Consider the following 25647-nt stretch of genomic DNA (forward strand, 5'->3'; position numbering starts at 1 on the left):
TCACTAAACTTATTGTGATAATCATTTCATGATGTATGTTAAGTCAAACCATTATGCTGTACACTTTAAACTCATACAGTGCTGTATGTCAATTATATCTCAATAAAACTGGAAGAAAATAAGATAGTTATGGTTACTCAAAGTTTGGAATGTAAACTTGAAGGGGTTCTTAGGCATAATGGTACCTCAAAGTGATCATCTGTCTTAGTATGAAACCACCTTCAGGGAAAGAGCATAGAATAAATGGAGACAGTAAGATGTAATGACACAAAAGCCCCTTTAAGCAGCCATGCTTGAGAGAGTTAATAGACTCTCCAGATAAATTTAATTAATTCTTTTTTCAGTTGATGTCTATTTGAATTGGGCTTCTGTCACTTGAAATCACAAAAGTTGCTGATTGTAAATAACTACCACTTTGTTCTTGAGGAACACGTGTAAAGAGAAAAATACAACAGATACTCAGCAGTAAATTATCCCTAGTAAATATTTTCATGTTGTTTATTGTTCTTTTTTATCCCTGCTCATTTTACATAAATCTTAATTGCTCTAATTAGTACATAAATTAATTAGATCTTATTAATTCAATGTGACTTTTCTTCAGCCCTTGGGACTAAATTTAAAACAAAATCAGTAACATCCATCTTTTATGTCCTTAGGAAAAAATAGGGAAGTAGTGATGAACAAGGTGACTTCTAATCTGTATAATCTTCATTGTCTTTTGTGAAAATATGTGTTATTTAGAAAATAGTTCTTTATACTGTAGGCTCACCTCTGTAAAAGGTTCAAAGTACTATCACCTAAGTAAATAATAGAACAAGTAAAACCGGAAATAAATTAATATTTAGTGTAGAAATAGATGTTTTATTTCAGTGACTTGGGTAGAAAAGCTACAATTATGGAGCTTTCAAAGATGATAGCATAATGATACAGTTCTTTATCTGATTTACAGAGAAGGCTGCCATTTGGAACAAAGGGAAAAGAGTAACTAGGACTGAACAAGCTCAAATTAAATGACCATGATTCTCAGATATTTTTTTTCCATCTTAGATAAGATGTTATCATTTGGCTGAAAGAATGAGGAAAAAAAATAGGTGGACTCTATAGCTTAGGTGACTACAAATGGAATACATTTCACCTCTAATTGACTAGGACTGAAATGGAGGCAGTCTCCATAGAGACTGAAATTCCTCTGTGAGGGATGGCAGTTCTTCAGAGAGGCTGCCGATCGAGGACTGTGTCTCCATTTCTAAGTGATAAGGAGCATGACATTAGGGCTAGATTCACTGGCTCCCATAGCTACTCTTAGCTGTTTTCAATCCTCTATATTTTAAAATATAGTGCCCTTTAAAAGGATTCAATTTAAAGAATTATAACTTGTTCATGGTAATACAGTGAGGCTTGGTGAAATATTTGAATCAGTCTAGTTCTTAAACTACTGCTCACACTATTAAACTTTGTTACATCCATTAGTGTGTATTGGGATTTTTTCCTTCTGTATGATTATGCTCTGAAATCTTGTGATTATATTGTCTCAAATACGTGTAATGATTTAAGGATTCATGCATTCTGTCTCTCAGATATAACCTGAATTTTAATAATAAAATAAAACATTTTAATCATAAAATAAAACAGAAATGCAGGCCTTCCATTAACTACTTACAACATCCATCCTTTGCTCGTGTCCTCCACCCCAGGTTCTTCTGGTTTTTTGCTCACCTCACTGGCTGCTTCTCAGTTTTGAATATTTATTCTCTTGACTTCTCTGGCTCTATATATTGTCTAATTGTTGGCTTTCCAAGAGGTATATCCAGACCATTATCAGATCTGAAATGAAAGTCCTCCTAAACTCTCCCCACTCCCCATCTTTTCTTCAAACTCACATCCATGTTCCCTCCACTCTTTGACTCAAAGCAGAGAATTTTCTTTAAACATAAATGGGATCATGCTATTTCTCTGTTTACATCCCTTTTGTGGCTTTCTGTTGCAGAAAGAATACAGTTCAAAACTCTTTGCAAGGCTCTGCATTAAGTGTTCCTTATAATTACCTGCCTTTCTTCTCTTCATTCAATATACTGTAGCCATGTTTTTCCTCAATTCCTCAAAAGTGCTAACTTTGTATCCACTACTTTTAGCATTCTCTCCACAACTCTTCAGATGACTGACTTTCACTTCCTTTGTTGTCATTTAGTAGGCAATTCATTCAAAGATGTTTTTCCTGATTATCTATTTAAAAGGTCCCCAAATACTATTCTTAATATTAATCTTTGAATATATATACATAACTGAATCACTTTACTGTACGGTAGAAATTAACACAACATTGTAAGTCAAGTATACATCAATAAAATTACAAAAAAATTAATCCATGCTATGCCTCCTTCAAAAACATACTGAAATCTGTACTAATATTTTGCATTGACCAATTTGCTTATATTTCCTCTTTCTTCTCCACTCAAATATAAGCTTCATAAAGCATGGGCCCTTCTGTATTATTCAGCACAAGATCACCAGCGCCAACACTGAGCGGCACTACCACCTCAAATTTCTAACCAGAGTTGATGTAATAGGTACCATGGTCCTAGCATGGACTTTAGGATGGAATTGATTCTGAATTCATGGTGGCTAAACGTCTTGTATTCTGTTGACATGACTATCAAGAGGTATCTGTTCTAAATCTGGATATTAGTCATTATTAGATGTTTATTCATTTATTTCTATGATATGTTGTGACTCACTCTCACTAGATAAGGTAATAACATATCAAGTGTGATTTAGACAAATGTATTACTTTTATGAAGTACATGCATAAACAAACTTAAGACTGTCAAAGAAAAGACAAAGTTGAATAGCCACTAAAGCAGTAAAACAGATTTTATTCAGGACTATTGCAGTAGAGGAAAAGAGACCTTAGTATAAAACCAGGTATAGTTTTGAATAAAGCATGGGAAAGTGGGAATTTATAGCCAAGGAACAAGGTGGGGGTCAGAGGATAGAAAATTACCAAGAAGAAACATCAGGGGCAAGGGAGATTCTCTCCAAACCAGCATGAAAGACTCTTTGCTAAAGACAGGCCAGGATGATCAGACATCACCTGGGAGATGGTGAAAGATGAGGAAACCAATCAAATATCAAAGGTGGTGAATTCTGGTTAAACTGACTTAGCAGCATTCTTGATAAAACTAGACTTTTACAAGGCAGTACACAGGTGAGTCTAGGAGAAGGTTAAAGAACCTGACTAAAGTTAGATCAAGCAAAGAATCTTTGTCACAACATATTCTTTTCATTGGTTTACTGAGAAAAATATTGCATAACTGGTATATAAGGAACCTCACTTTTCTGAGCCATTAATTTCATTTATGCAATTAAAGAATCTGGAAATTTATAATGACCAATAATCGGCGGAATTATCTTTCTTTTAACAATCATATAAGCCTTAACAAACTCTTAGCTGCAGGTAAAACAGATTGGTGAGAACCCAAAGGAATGGGAAGAATGTGGGGCTGCTTTCATTCAGGAATATGCTTTTACCTGCTTCTAGATAAAATAAGTGCATTTCAGCATATGATTATCTGAAAGTAGGGTCACCAAAAGCAACCACTTAAGTATATCTTAAGCAACTGTCTGTATGTAATGTCTGCTCAAGTTCTAAGGTAAAGGCAACATTCAACTCTATTCTAGTGATTGAAGGGAGAGGAGCTTCTTGACTGAAAGTTCCTATCATTTCCAACAGGCTTGTTCTCATTGCCAAGACATTAAGTGTTTATAAAAAGTGTTTTATACTTTTGTATGGAAAGGGTTTTAGGCATGGATGAAATTAGAAATAGGCAAAGAACAGGCAAACAAAAGTGTTCATCACTGAAGAACTACTCCTGCTGTTTAAGCTATATGTTAGGGGTATCTAATTATGTTACCTCATTAGAGCTAGATCTTATACAGATCATCCAGTTGGGGGAAAATTCTCTTTTTATTATATTTTCATAATAAAATATGAAGCTTTTCCTTAGTTTGTGCCATTTTTAAGAAGGCATGAGCTTTTTTGTGTGCAAAGTTGTATGAGTGAATCAACTGTGGTAGAACCTGCATTTTTTAAAGCTCCCAATGAGATATGTAAGTTGGAAGAATTCACACTTCCTCTTGAAAAGCTCTCCCCCTCTCTTTCTGTTCCATACTATTAGGCTCACCTCCAAGTTATCCTGCAGTATATACTGACAATGATTGAATCAGGTTTTCTTCTGTTCATATAAACTACTTGAAAGCAACTTGAATTTTTGTTGTATAATTATTCCCGCATTTTTAAATATGAATCTTGTTTATATAAGCCTAAGATACCTCAGTAAGTCCAAACTATAGAATTCATTAAATTTTCCCAGTCTTGCAAGCATTCAGTTTTCCGTTTTCACCAGTTCTGTCTCACAAAGTCTCCTTTCTCATTCTCATTCTCCATTTGTGTTCAACGATCTCTCAATCTGATGCTCTCTCACCTGTCCTCCAAATGCATCTCATCAGATATTTGAAGATCATCTTGAAAGTGACCTTGGATTTAAATCTATTTTTCTAGGTTGAACAAAAAGACCACATATTTTGCAGTTCAAATACAGTTGAATATCAGCAATCTTTTATACTCCATGCTTAGAAATGAGAAAGCCAAGACCTAAAGAGTTTAAGTGACTTGCCCAAAAATAACACCTTAGGATAAACTAGCAGGGAGTCAAAACAAGAAGCCTGATTTTCCATACATACACTCTTCTATCTGGCTGCTTTAAACATGTGTTACTTGCCTCATTCCCAAAGGGCAATGAGTTGGGGACTCCAGCAGGCAGCTACTTACTCCATTCACTTAAAACACTTGCCCTGTTCATGTTGTAGAAATGCAAAGTAGACTTCTTCACATTTTAGTACTGCAGAAGATACAGTAAAATACCTACATGTCCCTTCATTCCAGTGTGCAAAGCAGTGATGAGCTGTTACTTCCCAGTACCTCCCCCTTCAAATACCATCCACAAGAGGTAAATTTCAAAAATGGTGACTCTGACAGCCACCTTTATATCTCCCACAGTATAGTGTTTCACAAAGGTTTGTTGAATATAATGGAATTGAGTGAAATGTGAAACCCCCAGTTCCTATGGATTTTTGTCAAACACATGCTCCCTGGTTGTATTTCTCTGTTCTTAAAGTCTCAAGTTTCGCTCCTCACTATTCTTGCATGTTATTTCACTGATGCCGCAAATTTAGTGTTAAAACAAATTTTGGTTCATAAAGTCACAGTTTAAAATTAAAATTAGAAAAATTTGGAGGTTACCTATGTTTTAAGGAGTCTTTCTTTCCATAATGAAAAAGAACTCATTAAACTAAAAATATATGTTAAAGAAATTAATTTTTCCCTGACTAGACATTTGGAAATCCTATTCTCTGATTATATGAAGGGTCATTAAATACCTGTTGGCTTGCCACATTCAAATCAATTGTTTCCAGTGAATTCAAGTAAAGAAGGTCACTGAAATCAACCATCAACTCGAATATGCAAGACTAAACTGCTATTTATCAGTTAATAACCTAGATTCCCTGAATCAATGTCTGTATATATTAAGAAGTAATCATTTTGGTAAGTTAATTAATATTGAATAGTTTCATAATGTTCTCACTGAAAAATTCCATGTTAGGCATTTTTTTCCCTTTTCTTTTTGTATGCTTCTTTAATAGCTTTACTTAGAAAAGGCTTCTACATAAAAATATAAAATATTTGTGCCAAATCTTTCACAATTTTTCAAATATGGTCCACTAAAAATCAGTATATTTAAGGATTGCTTTTAACTTTTTATTGCAATCGAAAGTGTCCTCACAGATGCTAATGTCTATTATAACTGTGCACCTAAAATGTTAACCTACCCAATATGTGCTGTGTACTAGATAATTAGGACATTTCCCCCAAAGCAATGGTATTAACTAAGGTTGACAGTAAGGGACTAATGAGATAGGAGAAATGAAAACGTAGAGAAAATTGTAGGAGAAAATCTTGGCATGTAAAGATCAGCAATAGGAATATAAACCATACATACTTGACCTAACCCAAAACAGTTCACAGGAATTACAAATCTCCTTCAAATTATATGCTATACTGACTGAAAGAATATATAAAAAATAATCATCAACTAAAATCATATATGTGTTAAATAACCAGCCTGCAAATTGAAAACTGCAAATATCTGTGGTTTCCCTGAGTTTTCTTTCCTTCAACATTTTCAGTAAATGTAATGACACAAGTGAAACCTTGTGGCAGTCACAAAAATACAGAGTTTAAAGATGAACTTTGGATATTTTATGTCCCTTTCAGGATATGTCAAACATTACACACACACACACACACACACACAAATACTCGGTACACACATCTATCAATAGGGGACAGTTGGCAGTTTGATGGTGGTATTTTTATTTATTCAACTTTTCTCTTTCTTTTCTTTTTCTCTCTCTTTTTTTTTTTTTTCAACCAAGGTCAAACGCTGTCCTTCAGATCTGCCACAATCAGGTGCTCTCTGTAGAGCTCTGTCTTTGTTCTTTGGAGGGGATGCATTCACACACTGATGTGTACCTTTTGATGATCTGAAAAATGTGGGTGTTCCTTAAGGGCTACTGATCTAGATGTCTCCGTTGCTCGAAATAGATCAAGGGAGGCTTTCTCCAAAAATCCAGAGTCATATCACAAAGAAATCCAAGAAGATTAAAAGTTTTACTATTAAATTGCACTCTTACCACTAAGAAAAACATTTACCTCTTTTAATTTTTTTGGTAGAATTACCAGAGAACATAGCTATATTAACATGCCAAATTCGATACCTCAGTCTTTTCAAATTAGATAAATGATCACAATTCTTTAAATTAAATAATGAAGCTTATGTCTGCCAGAATGAGCAATACAATTCAGAATTAACTTACCTATATTGCTAGGAATTATTGTGATATTGTAGTCTTGTTAAGGCATCAAGCTTTTAGAAAAGAAAGTGATAATACTTACCTATTTGGATGTGGCTGCATTAACTGAGAAAGGGATAAATAACTGAATTGACAAGTAAACAAGAGGGAATTGTGTAAATATGCATCTTAAGGCTAAATGTTGAAAGGTTTTTATAGATGGACTTTGGCAAAAGAAATGTACTATATAGTTTGTAGAAAACAGTTTTGATAAATGTAATAATAACTTGAAATATTTATTGTGATAATGATGATGATGGCAAAACCCCAAATAATCCAATAAATCAGCACCATAAATTAATGCCTTTCAAAAAAGGGAGATTGGAAGTTTCACTTAGAACCTTAATTTTCACAAAATGTCTTCACCAATAGTCTAGCCTAAAGAAGAACGCATTCTACAGGAAAACAAGCTGAATGGCTTTTTGAGTCTTGCAGCCCATTCTCACATTCTCTGATATCCAGTTACTTATTTTTGCCATATGCACAACTGAGATAAAATTACTCAACATTCTACATAGCAGTCAAAAGTCACCCCCTCCTTGTTCTCCTGAGAATGGAGACCAACATTCAATTCCTATTTTTATGTTCTATTATCTGTAAAATGAAGAGAATCAAGTTTGTGCAATAAAAAATAAGATTAAGAGATTGTGAAAAGGGATATATTCTTTAAAATGCTTGGTAATACTTGGAAAAAAGACTGAAAGTAAATACAAATTGTGGTTATTCATGATTCAAAAAAATCACTATACAGAGTGAGAAGAATTGGGAATTATTTGGTGGATCATGGATCAAGTCACCTGCCAGATGTAAAAGCTGTTGCAAATTAACTGAAGGGGAGAAAGGAGCTGAAGAGGAGACAGGAACATCACAAAGAGCTGTTAGTCACAGCTTAATATTTATAGTTCTTTTAGGCAGGGTTAGATTAGTCAAACTTGTCTAAATTGGATTCAAAGTGATACCATGTGGCCCGGATTCTGGATCCACAAAGCCTTAACACTGTTTTACTGAAATAATTGTCTTTAGTAAGCAACATGTTGCTTTTTTATGTGCTGTTGAAATTAATACAAGGTGAAGGTAATCTTTGAAAAAGTAAGGATAAAGGTGAAATTAAAGATCTTAAAAATCAATTAACTGGTCAAATCACATATCCTTTTTTAATGTTTCATACTAATAATTATCTATTACTGGCAAAAATGTAAGGAAGCAAAGATTTTTAATTTAAATTTTCATAAACAAGTATAGGGTCTTCAACTGTAATGCTTAAACTGTCATATCCTCTGCAATTAACTCTGCTGAAAATCCAGTCTCTTTTCATGGTTTTTAACACTCAAATTAAGGACACATTCCTTAGGCAACCCAGCAGTAGAACTGAAACCAGTAAAAATAATTAAAGAGAATGCTATTTATTTCAAAGATATTGTTAAAAGTCTATCATATTGTGTATACATGTGTATATATATAGTTACATATAATAGATTAAGACCATTTACAATCAACAAATTTGATTGAGCACAAATTTAAGAAATACAGTATACAGAAATATTGTTTTCTCTCTAAAATGTCAATTTATAGCTCTTTTATGGTTTGGATCAGGCTACGTCACTCTAAACCAACTTTTTAACAAAGAGTAACCACAGTAGCAAGTGAAATATTTTAAAATAATAAGTAAAGCAACATCATATATGTGATATAAAAAAAATTAAAAGTTCTTGAGCAAATGAATACACCAAAATTGTTTTCAGTGTGAAGTGTTTTTATATCCCTGAAAATCAGGTTAACTTCATGGAGGATTATTAGGACCCATTTGGATGTTTCACATACTTGTACTGAATGTCCTTCGTAGTATCAGAACTGGATGATATGTATTATATTGAATATTTTACACCCACTAAAGGGGAAAAAAAAAACAACAAAAAAACCCACTGTTCAGCAGGAAGTAGGCAATATGTTAACTAATCACTAAGTGACTCTTGATCAGAATGGAGCTTCACTAAGAGGCTCTCAATGGGAGAGGTTGTTGCCCTCTTCTCTAAGAGGGCCCAGCTGCATAGTTATTTTATGTCTATTTTAGGAGAACTCTGAAGAAAACCAAGCTATGAATACAATAAATGCCCAATGTATCTGGCCAGTTCATTTAAGTGTCAAACTGTAAAACTGTAGAATCCAGTTAAGATACTTCTAAGGTATACCTTGTGAAAGAATTATTTTTCTTTAAGAATTTTAGCATTCCATGTTACTAGAACATTATGTAAATGTGTCACAGTAAGTCATACAATTTGAGGCTATGGAGATATGAAAAAGAATATTGAATGTCACATAGGGTTAAATACAAAAGGCTGAATCAAGATAGCATTTCACTAGAATTCAACTTATTACATAAAATACAAAGTAGCAGCCAAAATGTTATATATGATATGATATATGACTAATTGATATTTTGTGCCCATCCTCCTCTTTCTTCTTCCCTTTGTTATTTGCCAACTTTCCTTAAAATCTATAGTCTTTTGAATAAATATTTTTTAGTACCCTATCTTCAGTCTTAAAATTAATCCAACTGCCTTTTCTTAAGATACTTTGGATATTTCACTGTAACCTTCCTATTATAGAGTGCTATATTTATTTTCCTCTCTGTGTTCTTTGAAAATGTTATTGCTTCTAGAATGTGTTCACTTTGTATGTTTACCTCAGTGGTTCTCAACATGGGCTGCATGTTATTATTAATCAAGGACCCTAAAAACTGTCTCTTCATGGGCCCCAGATTTATTCCATTATTTCATTGTGGTAGGATGGGTCTTAAGGAATTTTTTAAAGTTCACCAGTTGATTCTAATGTTCAGCCAGAATTAAAAACCAGTGAGCAACCAAATCCCACACACTCTTGAAGATCTAGGACAATCAAACCAGCAGGTTATGTAGCCTTGCATGATCACAACTTCTCAAGGAAAGATCCTTTTCTTCCAGCTAATAGCACTTATGTCCCATTTTACACATACAGTTTTCAGTACACACCATTTTAGACTTTTGATTTTTGTAAGTATATTAGTTTGCTTTATTTTTCCTGCTTTCTTGTAAAATCTTGGGGTCAGATATTATGTTTTATTCATCCTTGGTTGAAGTTGTGCCTTGTACTCTTTAAATGGAAGTAAGTTTTTTGTTTTTGTTTTTATATCAGTGTAATTAACTAATGTATTACCCACAACTAAATATTTTCTAGGTCCCATAAAAGTAAATACTCTTGTGCTATTACCTCCAAATGTAATTCATCATGAATTATTAGTCAAATGAGAAGTGAACTCTTAAATACATATGCAAAAGTAAATATTTAGAGATGTGTGTATTCATATGAAGATTAATAATAAGAAAAAAAAATTTAAAAGGAACATCTCCAAGCCAATACATTTTTTTCTTTTTATAAAAGGAACAAAATGAAAAAGGTTGCCAAACTCTTATCTTTTTAAGAATATATACACAACTGTGTTTTTCTCTAAATTCTCCATTCCTTGAATAATATTTGGGCCAAAATTCAATGGATTTGAAAAATTAAATAATGAATCTAGTTTGTGTGTCCTAGAAACAAACATATTTAAGATATTGTATCATGGATTTAGACTAGAAGCAAATTTAATTTTCCATTGTAACAATTAGAGAATGGTCAGAAAAAACACAATCACAGAGATTATAACAACATTTTCCCTGAATAGCAGCTCCAGCAATGTGGGGAACTATTTGTGTAAAGTGGTTTAAATATATTCTTTATAGTTAAACTACTTAACAATTGGCCTATATTTTCCTTTCAAGATAATAACTTTTAACAGACCGGCTATGATTTATGGAACAGAATTATCAGAAAAATAAGATAAAAACTCAACTTCAACCTATAATGTGCACCACACACTTTGTTAAAGTGGCTTTCTTTGATAGAGTAGAATAAGTTTTATACCATGCTTATTCTGAGTTGTTGCTATGGTAACAATGTATGTCTTGTAAAACTGTAAACAATTGTGTAAAATGGTTAAATAGAGCACATGTTTATAGCTGTACCAGTCAGTTCAAATGTATACACACTCCATTTTTAACATTATCTTTACAAAGAAATATTTATTCATTTCAGATGGATGCTCAGAACCTTCTTCCAAAAGATTATGGATATTTGTGTGTGGGTACATGGTGTGTAATTGGAGGAAAGTAACATTTCTTTCCATTTTCCAAAACATAAAATGAAGTGATTATAATACAGACAACTAGAATCCACAGTTCATCCATATAATTATTATGAGTAGTCTATGAAAACATGCCAAGAGCTTTTCTAAGAATTAGGCCCTCAGGTATAAAGATTAGCATGGTTAAATTGACTGCTGGCAATTTCAACAACCTCTAAAGGCTCTGCATAAAATCCACTGACAATGAAAATTTTTCATTAAAAAATGTGCTGCCATGGGCAATCCATGCTAACCAATTTATAGTCTCTATTTTTATAGGAGTTTGGAAGAAAACGCTTTTAAATCAGCCAAACAAAACTCCCTGAATTTGTTATAGATAAATACATGGTGACTTTGCCACCATAAAAAAAGACAGATATTATAGGAAGTCAGAGGGCATACATCTACTACATGTATGGAGATCTGCCTATGAGCTTGAATTGGGGAATGATGTTTTTGTGGTGTCTTATATGCTAAATCCCTGAATGAGACAGTGGAATGCGGGGATAAGGTTGTCTAAGAAGCTTCATTCCCAAGGAAAATTTAACCTGAAAAAGCCCTTATAAGACCAATGCTAATTGTTTGTAGTAACATTACAGTCATCTTAGATACTCATATGTTTAAAATGACATACAGAAATAGTAACTGTATATATCAATAGATTTGCTCACTCATCTAATAAGCATCTTTTCTAATCAGCAATACATAACCATTGTCACATTTGGGTCTCCTATGGAACTTAGAAAGTACAATTCACCAAAGAATGCCCTAAATCTGGTGACATATTTTTTTTAATTTAAAAGGTAAGTAAACCATTTTTTGTTGTTTTTATTTTTCCATTTTCTATAGTGGTTTTCATTTATCCTATTTGATAGGCTAGATATGCAAATTAAGAGCAATGGCTAAAATTAAAACTTAAGCATGTGAAGCAGAAGTCTAGACCACAGATTTTTCTAACGAGAATGAGAAAAATGAGAATGGAAGAATTTATATGTTGTGCTGTTTCTTCAAGGAAAGGTGCACTCTGATTGTGGCCACATGTATTAAATACCCAGATATTTAATTCCACCATTGTGGCATATGAAGGATGCCATTTTATTATTCTCAGAAAATGTTTACTTTGTTTAGGCTATCTTTCAAACACCAACACTGAATAAAAATTACAGAAACAACTAAGTAAATTTAAGAGAAAATTCCTGTTGCAGAAATAGCAACTATATCATTTAGCTGTTTAAAATTTAAAAAAAAAAAGTCTTCAGAACTTTTCCAAGCCAGAAACCAAGGGTTTGTAATTACCTTAAGCAGTATAATGATGTAACAAATATAAAGAGACAATATCTGTAAATATCTCCAACTAATATATTCATAATAATAAGCAACAGACTTTTATAAAGAATAATTTATACCAGAATAAAGATTGTGTTTTCAATAGTTATAAGATTAGCAGATGAATCAAAATACAGTAGCATATATATCTTTATATTAGCAAAACATTCAATACTATGTTTCATAAAATTTTGACTGTGAAATTAAATCAAAGAGCCAGCTAGCAATATGAAAGTTTTCACATGCGCTGAAACTAAAGGCTACAAAAACTTTCCTACAGACAGTAACTTTTCTTTCGGTAGGGAGTTTCCTGCTATAAAAATAAATAAATAAAAAAGAAAGAAAAAATAAAATTTAACTTCTGTATGTGAGTTAACCACGTACTAATGTATTTGAGGGAAATCAGGAGAATATAAAGGAACTGGGGAAGTACAACACAAAATCTGAGAAGATACTGCTGTGGATCCCCTGTTGTCCCATGGTCTCCCATACATACAAGATTAGAATGCCCTCTGCACACTAGAGAAAGAAGCAACATACATTCTACAAATCAAAAGGAAATGTATAACATCTGGGCTATCAGTGTTTCTCAATTCTATTATTGTAATAGATTTGATACATTTAACAAATATCTATTGAGCAGAAATTGTGTGCCACGTCCAGTTCTAAACACTGGAAATAAAGCAATATATAAGACATATACTGTCCCTCCTACTTGTGGAGATTATAGTCTAAAAAAAAAAAAAAAAACCCAAAACTCAACTCTAAATTGATGAGCTAATGGGACAGATATCAGATGGGTTGTGGGAAATGGGATTTCAAAAACAAAATATGAACTATTCACTCAAACATAAAATATGAACTGTTCACTCAATAGTATTAGTGATAATACTGCATAATTCTGGCATCATGTCTTTATTTTACATTCCTGCAACTCAAGCAAATTTGGCACCAATTATCGACAATAAAAAAAAACACAGAAGAAGCACATGAACTTTTGAAAATAATGATGATTGGTGTATTAGATTTTGGTTCAACCAGCACTTCTTGGGTGTGTATCAGACTCTGAGCTAAGAACTAGCCACAAAGCATAATGGTTTCCACATAGTTTCTGTTCTCAAAGACTCTAAGTCTTCAGAGATAAATTAATAATTTAAAATAATGTGATTAATGTTAAGAAAGAAACAAGGAGTGATGGACTATGGAGTAGGGGAAATAGGACAAACATGAAGAGGAAGATCTTCTACAAGCAAAGATGCCTCTTAGTAAGTGATAACTAAGCAAAAGGTTTTGGAACAGGAATTCTATGTGTAGGACAAAATGTAAACGAAAGTACAGAACAATAGTACATGTGGATGAGGTCATAGAGTCCTGTGTAACTAGGTCATTAAACATAGTTCAGGAAAATGAGGCAGATTTAACTTACAGGTTAAGTCATAGATTTTTCCATCCTAAGAAATTTGGTATTTATTCTAAGAATGGAGAATTGTCAAAGTGCCTTAATAACTGAAATATCATAGTCCTATTTGTTTTTTTTTAAAAAAACAAACTGATATTTAACATTGAGAACCAACAAGGACCTACTGTATAGCACAGGGAACTCTACTCAATACTCTGTAATAACCTAAATATGAAAAGAATTTGAAAAAGAATAGATACATGTATACGTATAACTGAACTACTTTGCTGTAACCCTGAAACTAACACAACATTTTTAATCACCTATACTCCAATACAGAATAAAAATTAAAAAAAAAAACAAAAACAAAACCAAGTGTGACACATTGAGCTCAGAAACCTAGTGGCTCAGGAAGAGATGGTAAAATGTTGGCTTCAGGAATGGGTAGCAGTGGTAGAGAAAGGGCATATACTAGATATGTATTTAGAAGGTAAAATCGATTGGAAGTAGTGATGAATTATATCTGCAGCTGGAGGGAAGGAAATCTGAGAAACTTCCTAAAACTGTGCCCTGGATTAGCTAAGAATCAGCTTTAGCTGTGATAAGCTTTGGGGAGTTGAGGGTAATGAGTTACAATTTAAGCATGTTACGTTTTTGACAACCTGTAGGATATTGAGAAGAATATGGACCCCGCCTCCCATCTTGAGTGATTGATTCTACCTAGTTACATTCTACCTCATCATCTACTTCATTCCCTCAAGAATAAACCTTGAGATTGATCTGGAGGTTTAGTGACAACAGTGCAGGAGAGTGTCCTGAGAGCACTGATGCCATCAGCCATGTCTGCCTGCTGGGTAAGGAAAGACATGAAGCCAGGACCAAGAAGCAATAGAGTAAATGATACACACATATTTATAATTTATTTCTTAATTATTCTCTCCACTAAGACAGATATTTTAGTCTCTAAATATTTATAGATTAATGAACCATAGGTTATGAATTAACATTTTAAGTCACCTCACTGTGATTAATTATGTTCAATGCTATTGTCAGCACTAAATTATTCAATATGTGTAAATTTCAAAGAGCACTCCCACAATCAATTGAAGTAAAGTAATGGTATTCATCTCTGTACATTCAGAATTTCAAATATCTAAAATAACATCTATTTCCATGGTGAATCCTGACTTAATTAATAGAATAATTATTTTTTATAAAGCCATTGAAGACTTAAAACAGTATAGTTATGTGCACATTTTTAAAAGTAAAACACAGGGCTTCTCTGGTGGCACAGTGGTTGAGAGTCCGCCTGCCGATGCAGGGGACATGGGTTCGTGCCCCGATCCGCGAAGATACCACACGCCATGGAGCGGCTAGGCCCGTGAGCCATGGCTGCTGAGCCTGCGCGTCCGGAGCCTGTGCTCCGCAACAGGAGAGGTCACAACAGTGAGAGGCCCACGTACCACAAAAAAATAAAATAAAAAGTAAAGCATATGTGAAATTAAAATTTTGAAGAGCACCTTCTTAAAAATATTCTTCATAATTAAATTGTTCAAATATATATGTATGTATATACATATATATAGTTTCCTGATTGTTATGAAATGAGAAATATCTGAAAACTCAACTCTTTGCATACAGTAGATCTGTCCCTTCATTGTTAACACTGACCTATTTCAAAGAACTATGTTTATCATCTGTCAGGATGTCTTGCCACTATAGAATATACAAAAAAAAGTGATGTTTATACCAATAATATGTAGAATGCTTACATACAAGCCCTGATGCTAAATTTCATGAGATTTTTTTTCTTAGATTTAGGAAGATATATGAGCTGAATGCTATGCTATCAGCTAGCTAATAAACTGAGCCAATAAAATTTAATATCAAAAAACATTAAAAAGGATAGATATTTTTGTAATAAAGAAAACCTGAGGTCAAGGGTGAAAACCAAATAAATATTAACAATCAGAAACTGTAAATTTATAAAAATTGTAAACCCAAACTCAAATTCATTACACAATACAACCAATAGACAGTAATGCTTTGTAAAAGTAGAAAATGAACTACAAGTGCCTCCTCTGAAAATCTCAAGTGGAAAAAATGACCTGAAGCTGATTACCATGGCAGCTATGGCTCTGGTTGAATGAGCTCTAATTTGACCCTCAAGTGACAATTTCACCGAAAAACAACAATGAGGAATACATGAGGACAGCCATTTCAACACAATGCTTTCAGAGGTGGGTTGACCTAATGTCAATGTCAAAAGTGGGAAGAAATTGAATGGATTTTCTAAAGAGTGAAAAATCAAGAAACACTAGGATTTATCTTATCAGTAGCCAGCCAAGAATCTTCGATAGAGGAAGCAAATGTGAACTGAATGAACTGGTATATTCAAAGCAAACATAGTGGGTATGTGTTATTACCTAAGATTATGCAAACACAAAACCTCAGTAAATGTGAAAATTGATACACTGATTTAAGTTACTTCATATAAATTTGTGTAATGTACCATATGCAAAGCATTGTATGATCTTACATAATATTATTATTTGGGTCCCATAATTTTAATTACACAATTCTGAAACTGAGGTTATATTTAGTACAATGATCTACATTTTGCCCAAACACACCTTACCCCATCTTCAAAGTTAATCTTCCTTCCTGGGCTATACCCTCTCCCTTCTCTTCAATTAATGCAAAATGTCCTATTCTTCATTTGTAGTACATATCCAACTTCTCTGTGATTTTTTTTCTGAAATTATATTTTATTTATTTGTATGACAATAAAATAACTTTATTCCTCCATTTAAATTTTACAGGCTACTAGGAGTTTAGAGACATTTGGGAATCCTGGAAGCTGTATGATTTTGTTGTTGTGATTTTATTTAACAACAATTTAAAATTAATATAAGCATATTATGGATCATGACCATTCTCAAGCTACGGCCACACAATTTCGATCCACTATATTTATATGTAGACCTAATTTTAAGTTTACAAATATTAAAATATGATATAATAAAAATAATTTGTGTCAGTAGGGGAAAATCTGAAAGTTTTTTATTTCTTTAAGAACAAGAGAACCTACTGTAAGTGAAATCTACTAAATTTTTTATAAAATACTGATTTAATATCCAGTTATTTACAAAAGTAATAACTTTTAAAAATGTCTCTTTTCATCATAGCTGGGTTATAAAACACTAAAGAAAAATACATCTTTGCATTACTTAACATATTCAGTAATTTGTTCACATACAAAAGTCCCTCAATTAATACTTATTGAATAATTGATTACATAATCACCCCGCAAAAAATTATACCCACTTTCAAAACCTTTATCATCCTAAAGTTAGCATCTATTGATAACTTTTACAAAGTGTCATGACTAAAATGTTGCATATGTCCATTTGTTTAGCATATCTGAAGAGAAAAAATAATCAGAATATACAAACCTTGTAGTGGATGTTATTGGTGCCTCTGCCCTTTAGTTGGGAGACACTTACTCCTTAACTGCTGTGAGTGTTGGCTAATAACAATGAGAGCTGCTTTCCCTGAGAATTGCCCTCACCGAATGGGAGCTTACCCTTACTTCAGTAACTGGCTGTCATTGGGATGCAAAAGGTTGGGTCATTCCCTCAAGAGAGAAACCAACTCCATAGTGTAGCTGTGCTCCAGAAATTCCTTAAGTTCAGACTCCAGTTAATCTCCAAATGAGATGATGTCTTTGTTTAGCTCATTCCCTGCCCTATCTTGTTTCCCTCACTCCTTTTCTTCTGAGAGCACTCTCTCAATGAAATACTTGAACAAGAATCTCAGTTTCGGCCTGTGCTTCTAGAGAACCTGATCTAACACAATTATTGAGAAAGACAGTCATCCCCTTCAGAAAGAATATGTCATACCTTTCAGAAAGAATATGAAATAACTAAAATATTACTAACAAACATACTTCAAACTGAGTATTAAGTTACTGAAAAAAAAGAAGAATATGTATTTTCCTTAATAGGTAAAACAAACCATTAATTTTTCACTATTTGAAGGTAACTAATGCTTGAAAATCTCTGCCTTCTTATTCAAATACAATTCCTCACCCTCAGTGCTACAAATCCTGCATTACAGAAAGAGGCAAAAGAACAGCCCCAGTCTCTGTTTTAAAAGAGTAAAACTGTATTTCATTGTGTATTAATTACCTATTTATGTAAAAAAATTACCACAAAATTTGGCAACTGAAAACAATACATTTCCTACCTTATAGTTGTTTTGGGTCAGAAATCTGGGTATGATTTACCTAGGTGTTCTGACTGAAGGTCTCTCACAAAGTTGCAATCAAGGTGTCAGACAGGAGTCTCATCTGAAGGCCCAACTGGTGAAGGATCCATTTCCAAACTAAGTGGTTGTTGGCAGAAATCAGTTTCCCACCAGCTACTGGCCAGAAGCCTACCCCAGTTCCTTGCCATTTAGGCCTAACTTCATCAAAGTGTGCAAGGCAAGAAAGCAATGGAGAGAATCTGCTACCAATATGGAAGTTACAATCTTTTGTAAGATATTGGGTTAGCCAAGATGTTCGTTCAGGTATTTATAAGATGTTACAGAAAAACCCGAATTAAATTTTTGACCAAGCCAAATAATTAGCTAATTATGGAACTAAAATCCCATCTACTTACTAAATTCTACTGGTCACGAGGATCTGTTCACACTTTAGAGATGCAGATTGTCAAAGGTCATGAGTACCAGGAGGTGAGGTTTGTTGAGAACTATCTTAGAAATTTGCCTACTATCATGGGAACAGAAATACTTTTTTCTTCTAGTAGTCAGATTTCTAAGCATCTTTTTCTTTTCTTTTTTTAAATGTTCACTTCACTTTCACTAAAATAAGGAAAATACCACCCAAATACACTGTAACAAATGTGTCCCTAGAGAGCTGGACACTTGTGGTCTGGCCAGATTTATATTCTACAGTGGTTCTTACCACCAAAAATAAAGGTGGAATATGAAGGAAAAGGATAAAAGTTATATCAATGGCTAAATTCTGTTTACTTTTTAAAATCTGGACACAATGGATGTTAATGAAGTTACAGTTAATGCATTGGAGATGAAGAATGAAGGATGAAGCCAAAGTAATTTTTTTCTCAAACTTGTATCCAATCATGCCACTGATTTTCCTTTAACCCTTTGTAGCATCTGACAACCCTGAGAAATCAGTTGTTCCCCATGCTCTACATAGTCTGTGACTGATTTGACTCCCACTGCACTCTAAACTTGTTTCCTGATCACCCCTACTCCATACCTGCCTTGTTCCAATTCACAGGAGCTGTCTTTAAGCCCCATGACCTGCAAAAACTTTGGATGTATTTACTTTTACTTTTGCCTGAAAACATTTTCTTCATGTTTCAGCTAGTAGATCCACCCCAAATTACTATATGTTCTCACTAATAATAAGTTACTATCACCTGCTTCTTTGAGAATTACACTCAACCAAGCAGAAGACTTCAAACTTTTCTCCTCTCCCTTCCTGTCCCTCTCTTCCAGACCTGAACCAGTGATCTATTTACCCTAGGGTACAACAGGCTTAATTGGCTCTCCTTCAAAGAGACATGTGTAGATGCACATCATTCTTTCATTGTTGGTGTCATTTTTATAATTATTTATTCATTTTCTTACTTGTCCTTGTCTACTTCTCTCATTTGCCCGATGGCTCTCCAAAGGAGATAGGAACCCTATCTTTCTTAATCATTGTTTAAACTACAAAGACTCATGAAGTGCCTAGTTCATAGTAAGCTTTCAATACATAGATTTTGTTTATATTAAGAATGATAAATTAATTACTTAATTGATTGAAACTGAAGAGATTTCTTTGGGCCCTGGTTAAATTTAAACCATGGCATGTCTTGTCTGTTTTGGATCCCTTGTGTCTAGAGATACACTATGTACTACTTGGTACAGGAAGAGTTCCAGTTTATATCTGGGTCCCTGTGTAATTATGAATAGATTCCCTTTTTATTTCCAAGAGTGTTTTGGTTTGAGTGATAAATTACATGGTCATCTTATTTATGTCTCTGGAAACCTCTCTCTTCTATACCTTCGTTTTGTGTGTGTGAGTTTGCTACTATCTTTGGAAGAGCAAAATTTCACCACTTATATAGAATATAATAAGACCTTGAACACTTCACTTAAATTTCTTTGTTTATATTTATTATTTTAAAAAAGTACTAATCATGACAGTAATCAGTCATAAGTTGATAATGAGACAAGGAACATACAAAATCTGATATTAGGTGTTTAAATGATACTTTCCTGCCCTTAAGATGACCATGTGAACCAGGCTACCATTAGTTTATTAAGCATACCTTATTTCTCCTACCTATTGTATTTAGGATATATAATATATCTAAAGGGAGCTTGGAAAAAAATATACATAGGTAGTATATTTTTCAAAATTTAATTTTCTCCATACTATTTACCTATTTTCATGAACAAGTGTTAAAATGTATATAAAGAGTACTTTTAAGATTTAATAAAATATATTAAACTCATAGACTTAAATTAGGAATAAATTACTTTTTTCAAAGTAATATTTCTAACCTGAATTACAAACTTTCATACAAATAGTTTAAAAGTAATGATTATGACTTTTAGTTACTTTAGACGGATTTTTTCCTTTTTCTTGAGGAACAATAAGAACATATGTTAATATGATCTGAAAATGAAAATTTTAATTTTATTTTACCAGTAAGTAATAGTTCGGGTACATTGTTTAAAAATACTAAGAATGATTTTTGTTTACCTCAATTTGATCATCAAAGCAAAGTAAATCCTAAAAAAACACGACAAGGAAATTAGAAAGCCAAATAAGTCCCCTAACCACAGCTTAAAAAGTATTTGTGTTAGAAGACCAACTACCCACATTCATTGAAAGGAATGTTGTTTTTCATTTAGGTCACTAGAGCCCAATAGTATTGGCATTCCTTATTCCAAAAACTGGCCAGCAAATAAACAAAAATACTTTAAGTCTCTAGTTACATACACAAAGGTATAAGAGTAGTGAATCAATTGCCAGGATAACTCATGCCTAAAATATATTTTCTTAAGTAGTTTATAATTGAGACCTTGGATTCTGCCACTTTAAATAGGGCCATTTTACTAAAAATTGTTAAAAAGATCGAGTGGAGAAGAAAGTCAGTAGGCCACTTGTGGTGGCCTGAAAGATAAAATTAACCCGCCTTGTCTTTTCTTTAAAATTGCAAGTAGGAACAATGCTAGGAAATGAGGAACTATTTGACCAAAGGCAATGATAGAGAGGAAGATTATCTTGTATCTATCAGAAACCCTAAAACATCTGGAATTGTTCAATTTAGTTCACATGGGCAATAAAATGGAAAAGCTGGTGAATAGTAATTTAGTGGCTTCCCACTTCATTGTGTACTCTTTGTATTTTGCAATCCATTTGATATGTGTTTTTATTTTTGAATGCAAAATGGTGTTCATGATATAAATGAAATGAGCCACTTGGTGACTGTGGAGAAATTGTTTCTACAACCTGCCAAACATTAGCTGAACAACTGCCATGAATGATGATGGGGAACTAAGTCCTTGCATATGCTGAAAAAATATATAAAAAATAAATTCCATGTGTATTGCATGTCCTTCAATTCACAGCTGGTTAAGCCATTAAAAGTACTGCATTTTTTCCAATTTGCTTCACACTGAACGGAATTTATGGTTCTATTTGTAAAATTAACATCCATACCTCTCTATTATTCAGATGCTAATGATTTTGTTTTTAATTTTCAAGATCATAATATTAACTCCTTTCTTCTCTAGTCTTCTCCTTTACACCGGTTTGTTTGTTTTTTGTTATTAAGTCAAATAAGGCTGGGGGAGAAATGGTGATAAAGAATTGTGTGAAATGAGAGTTTGGCAAGTAGGTAAGTCATGGATGGATGGTTGGATAGCTAGATGAAAATTATAGATATGTACAGATAGATGATAAAGAGAATGAGAAAGAGAGAAAGATTTCATGCACACATTTATTAGATATGCTATATCACCAATCAAATTTTGCTAGAGTCAAGGACCCTTTCTTCCTTCCTGGTTCCTCTGATATGTTAGCTTTATAATTTTTAACTTTCAATGCTCTATATATATTGGGCAAGTTGGTTTTATTTACTAGTCTTTTCCTGTCTTTCAGAATCACAAAGGTGCTTTTACTTCCTATTCAATGCCCAATTTTACCCACTTATCAAATGTTTCCCTGAGAAGATCAGGGTTCAAGTCAATTTAATTACTCCTTATTTAACAGCTGTAAAACAGATAAATCCACTGATCTTATTTAAGGGTCAGTATCTTCATCTAACAAATGAAATGATAGATGTACTCTTATTTGCCTCACAAGAAGATTGTAAGAATTGAGTAGATAGTAAATGTGAAAATTCTGGTGCAGTATAATGGGTACTTAAAATTAAAGGAATTACTAAAGGCTAAGACCATATACAAAGTATGTTCTGGAGCAGGTCACTTTAGCCAATTCAATGAGCCATTCACACACATAACAGTTAAGCAAAAGGGTAAAATAATAACTTGGTTTGATATCTTTTGTTTGCCAAATGTAATTTTTCACATGTATTAAAAGGTGGGAATAAATTAATCAAGTACTCCTTAATGACTATGTGCTTGAAATGATCACTTTTCTACCTGTTTTGATAGAAAAAAAAATATTTAAAGCATTCATATTAGAATCACAGTTTTGTTTCAAGGGTTCTAATGAAATGTGATTACTTGTGTTTTCTTTTTCTTAATTAAAGGTTGTAATCATCAGTGCAAAGCTTGAATATGGTGTATATAAGATTAACTTATAACAACATATGCATAAAATAAAACTGATTTTTACAAAGAATCATTATGAATATATGAAGAACACAAGTGAATAAATGTAAGTATTCATTCATTTATCAAGCCCTAGCTTTTAAAAATGTATTTTCCTAAAAAGATAAAGCTTAAATGGATCACATAGTGTTCAGTTTGTATCCTTGAATATGAAGACCTTAAATTTGAATATATCATAGTGGGATTCTGAATATGAAACCAGAGGGAATTAACTCTCTGATCTTAATTTAATTTGGTAACAAAGTAAAGTTTTGAATATTACCCACACGTGAAAGAAAATAAGTAGGCATTTGGGAAAATGGAGGAAAATGGACAACCTTAATATTTTGAGACCCAAGACATTTGCATATTTTTCAGAAGTGTTTTGAGAATAACAGATATTTGCGCATGTTTTTTATATTAAAAACAATTTCAATTGCCAATAAAAATGTTTGTAATTCCCATACTCTCATAGGTAATGTAAAGTTCCTTGGAAGAAACAGAAATAATCATTCTGGGTTTTTAATAATTACAAAAGCCATAGGGTACATCTTTTCTCAAAATTTTACTAAAAATATCTTTTCCAAGGTATATTCACAAATATTGCTAAAACTAGAAAATTTGAAGCACTACAAAGCTGTGCAATATTGCTAGTTTTTTAGGAAAAATAGAAAAACAATTGTTATATATATATTGTTATATATATATATTATATATTAAACAGTAAAAATAATAGAAAGGCTGCAGAAACTAATATGCTATTGAAGTCAAATTAGTTTAGAAATATGCTCTTCAGTTAAGAGAACCTCCTATTTTTATAGCTGTTGGTAATGAAGAATGAGAAATAATATTTATGTCAATGTTTTCCTATAGCATGTTTGATGAATTAACTAATGCTGTTTCTCTTTTTAATTTTTTTCATTATTCCATAATTTCTTTTCACATTAAAACAAAATCAGGGTTTCTTGAGATAGATAGCATCCTCTTCTGCTTTACACTAGTTGTCCAAAAGGTATTTGTACCACCATGAAAGACTTGATAAGTACTTTAGAAAGATCTGGCCTAAACAACTGCCTCTCAGTTTTCTCCATTACAAGAATATCAAAAAGGTCTGCAAATTCTCTAGTATATTGTTAAGGAATATTTGTCCTAATGGATTTAGAACCTTCCCCAAAATACTCAAGGAATCGTCTCTGGTTCCAAATTTTCCTGATTAGTATAGTAGCCACGGTTCAGAATGATATTGTTTTTGAAGTTTTAGGGACACATTTGGCAGATTGCCATAATATGGGCTGGTGAAATTCAGTGTAGCTCAATGAAGACATAAATAGCTCCATTTAGTAAATGCATATTGTTTTGCTTAAAATGTTTCAAAGTTTGTCTCTATGGAAGAACTCGGATCCCCCACCCCTAAAAAATTCAAGGGATACATGACCTACAATTGAATCTAGAGAAGTTTCCAGTGTTGTTAAATAATATGTCAAGGTATATTTTGTCTTCATATTAAACATATATATATATTTAGATGGAAAAAACAGTGAAAGACTATTCACTTATGAAAGACTGAATAAAAATTTTATGGTTACTAATTTGGGACTTGAGATCTTGCCCCTCGGATGAACAAGAGGCTTCAGGGAACAAAGTTCAGAAATTTCAGAAAGAGGTGTACATGGAATAGGGTTTTGTCTTAAAGGTTTGGCTGAGTGTCTCACATGGCTCAGGCAAACTGAGCCCTTCTCATTCGACAAGGTTTCCATTCACAGATGTTGTAGTCTGTAATGCAGGGTTTTTTTTACCCCAAAATAAATGGCGGTTTTGACAAATGCCCTTCCTAATATGCTCCAGAATGGAATAAATATGAGAAGCTTAATAATAGGCTCAGTTTTTTATCTTAACAGACAATTTAATATTTGATCATTCAAAAGTCTAGATATTCTGATATAAAAACATGATGAATACTAATTTATTCTAAGTAATTTAAGGGAAAAACTATGATAGAAATAACAATGTTTTGTCTTTCTTGTGTTAATAGTATCATTATAGTTATCAGTTAATAATAAGTACTAAGAAATGTGAAATAAAAAACTACTTGAATACTAGTAACAAAAATAAACCATTACAAAGACAATGCTCTGTTTATTTTGGTTTACCAATCCATTAATTGTCCTTGGTAAATGACTTATCATAAGGGTGGTACAGACCATACAAAATAGGCTAGACTACTGTTAGCTATTTGTTTTTTCAACAAAGTCAAATCTCACAAGGCACTGGAGGTTTAAAACTAATATTCCAGGAAAATGTCTCATTCATGTGAGGGAAATGATACCTCAAATTTATTAAATGTGTATTTGGCATTTTGCTAAGAGTAATTTCACTTAATATTCCAACCACCCTACAAAAAAGTACTATCAATTCTATTGTAATAGTAGAGAAATTGAGGTTTAGAGACCTTGACTAGATTGTTTAAGTATATTCATAAAACTGCACACCCACTCCCAAACCAAGACGTGGAGATTCCAAACCATGTGTTCACTCATTCAAATTTTGACAAATGAATGAGCCTGCATGCGAGGAATAAACAGATATAGTTAGTTCCAAATTAAACATCAAGGACAATGGGGGTACTCAGTAAGAAGAATGTTGGCCAGAGGTGGTGAGAGAAGGTGCACAGCTAATCTTGATTATGGAATTCAGTGAGGAAAGGGTTTATGAAACTAGAAATCAGGAATGGTTTAGCACGTTCCCTTTGACAGCTTGTCTAAAGTTTGACTTTCTTGAATTATGAAATCAACAGTCATGGAAATGAAAGCAATCTTTTTTTCCCATTATGTACACATTAGAAAAACAGTAAAAGGTAATATCCCTAGCTCCTCAACACTGTTTGAAAATCTGT

This window comes from Monodon monoceros, unplaced genomic scaffold (genome assembly GCF_005190385.1).
Source record: "Monodon monoceros isolate NGI ecotype Baffin Bay Population unplaced genomic scaffold, NGI_Narwhal_1 Super_Scaffold_14, whole genome shotgun sequence".
NCBI classification, from domain to species: Eukaryota; Metazoa; Chordata; class Mammalia; order Artiodactyla; family Monodontidae; genus Monodon; species Monodon monoceros.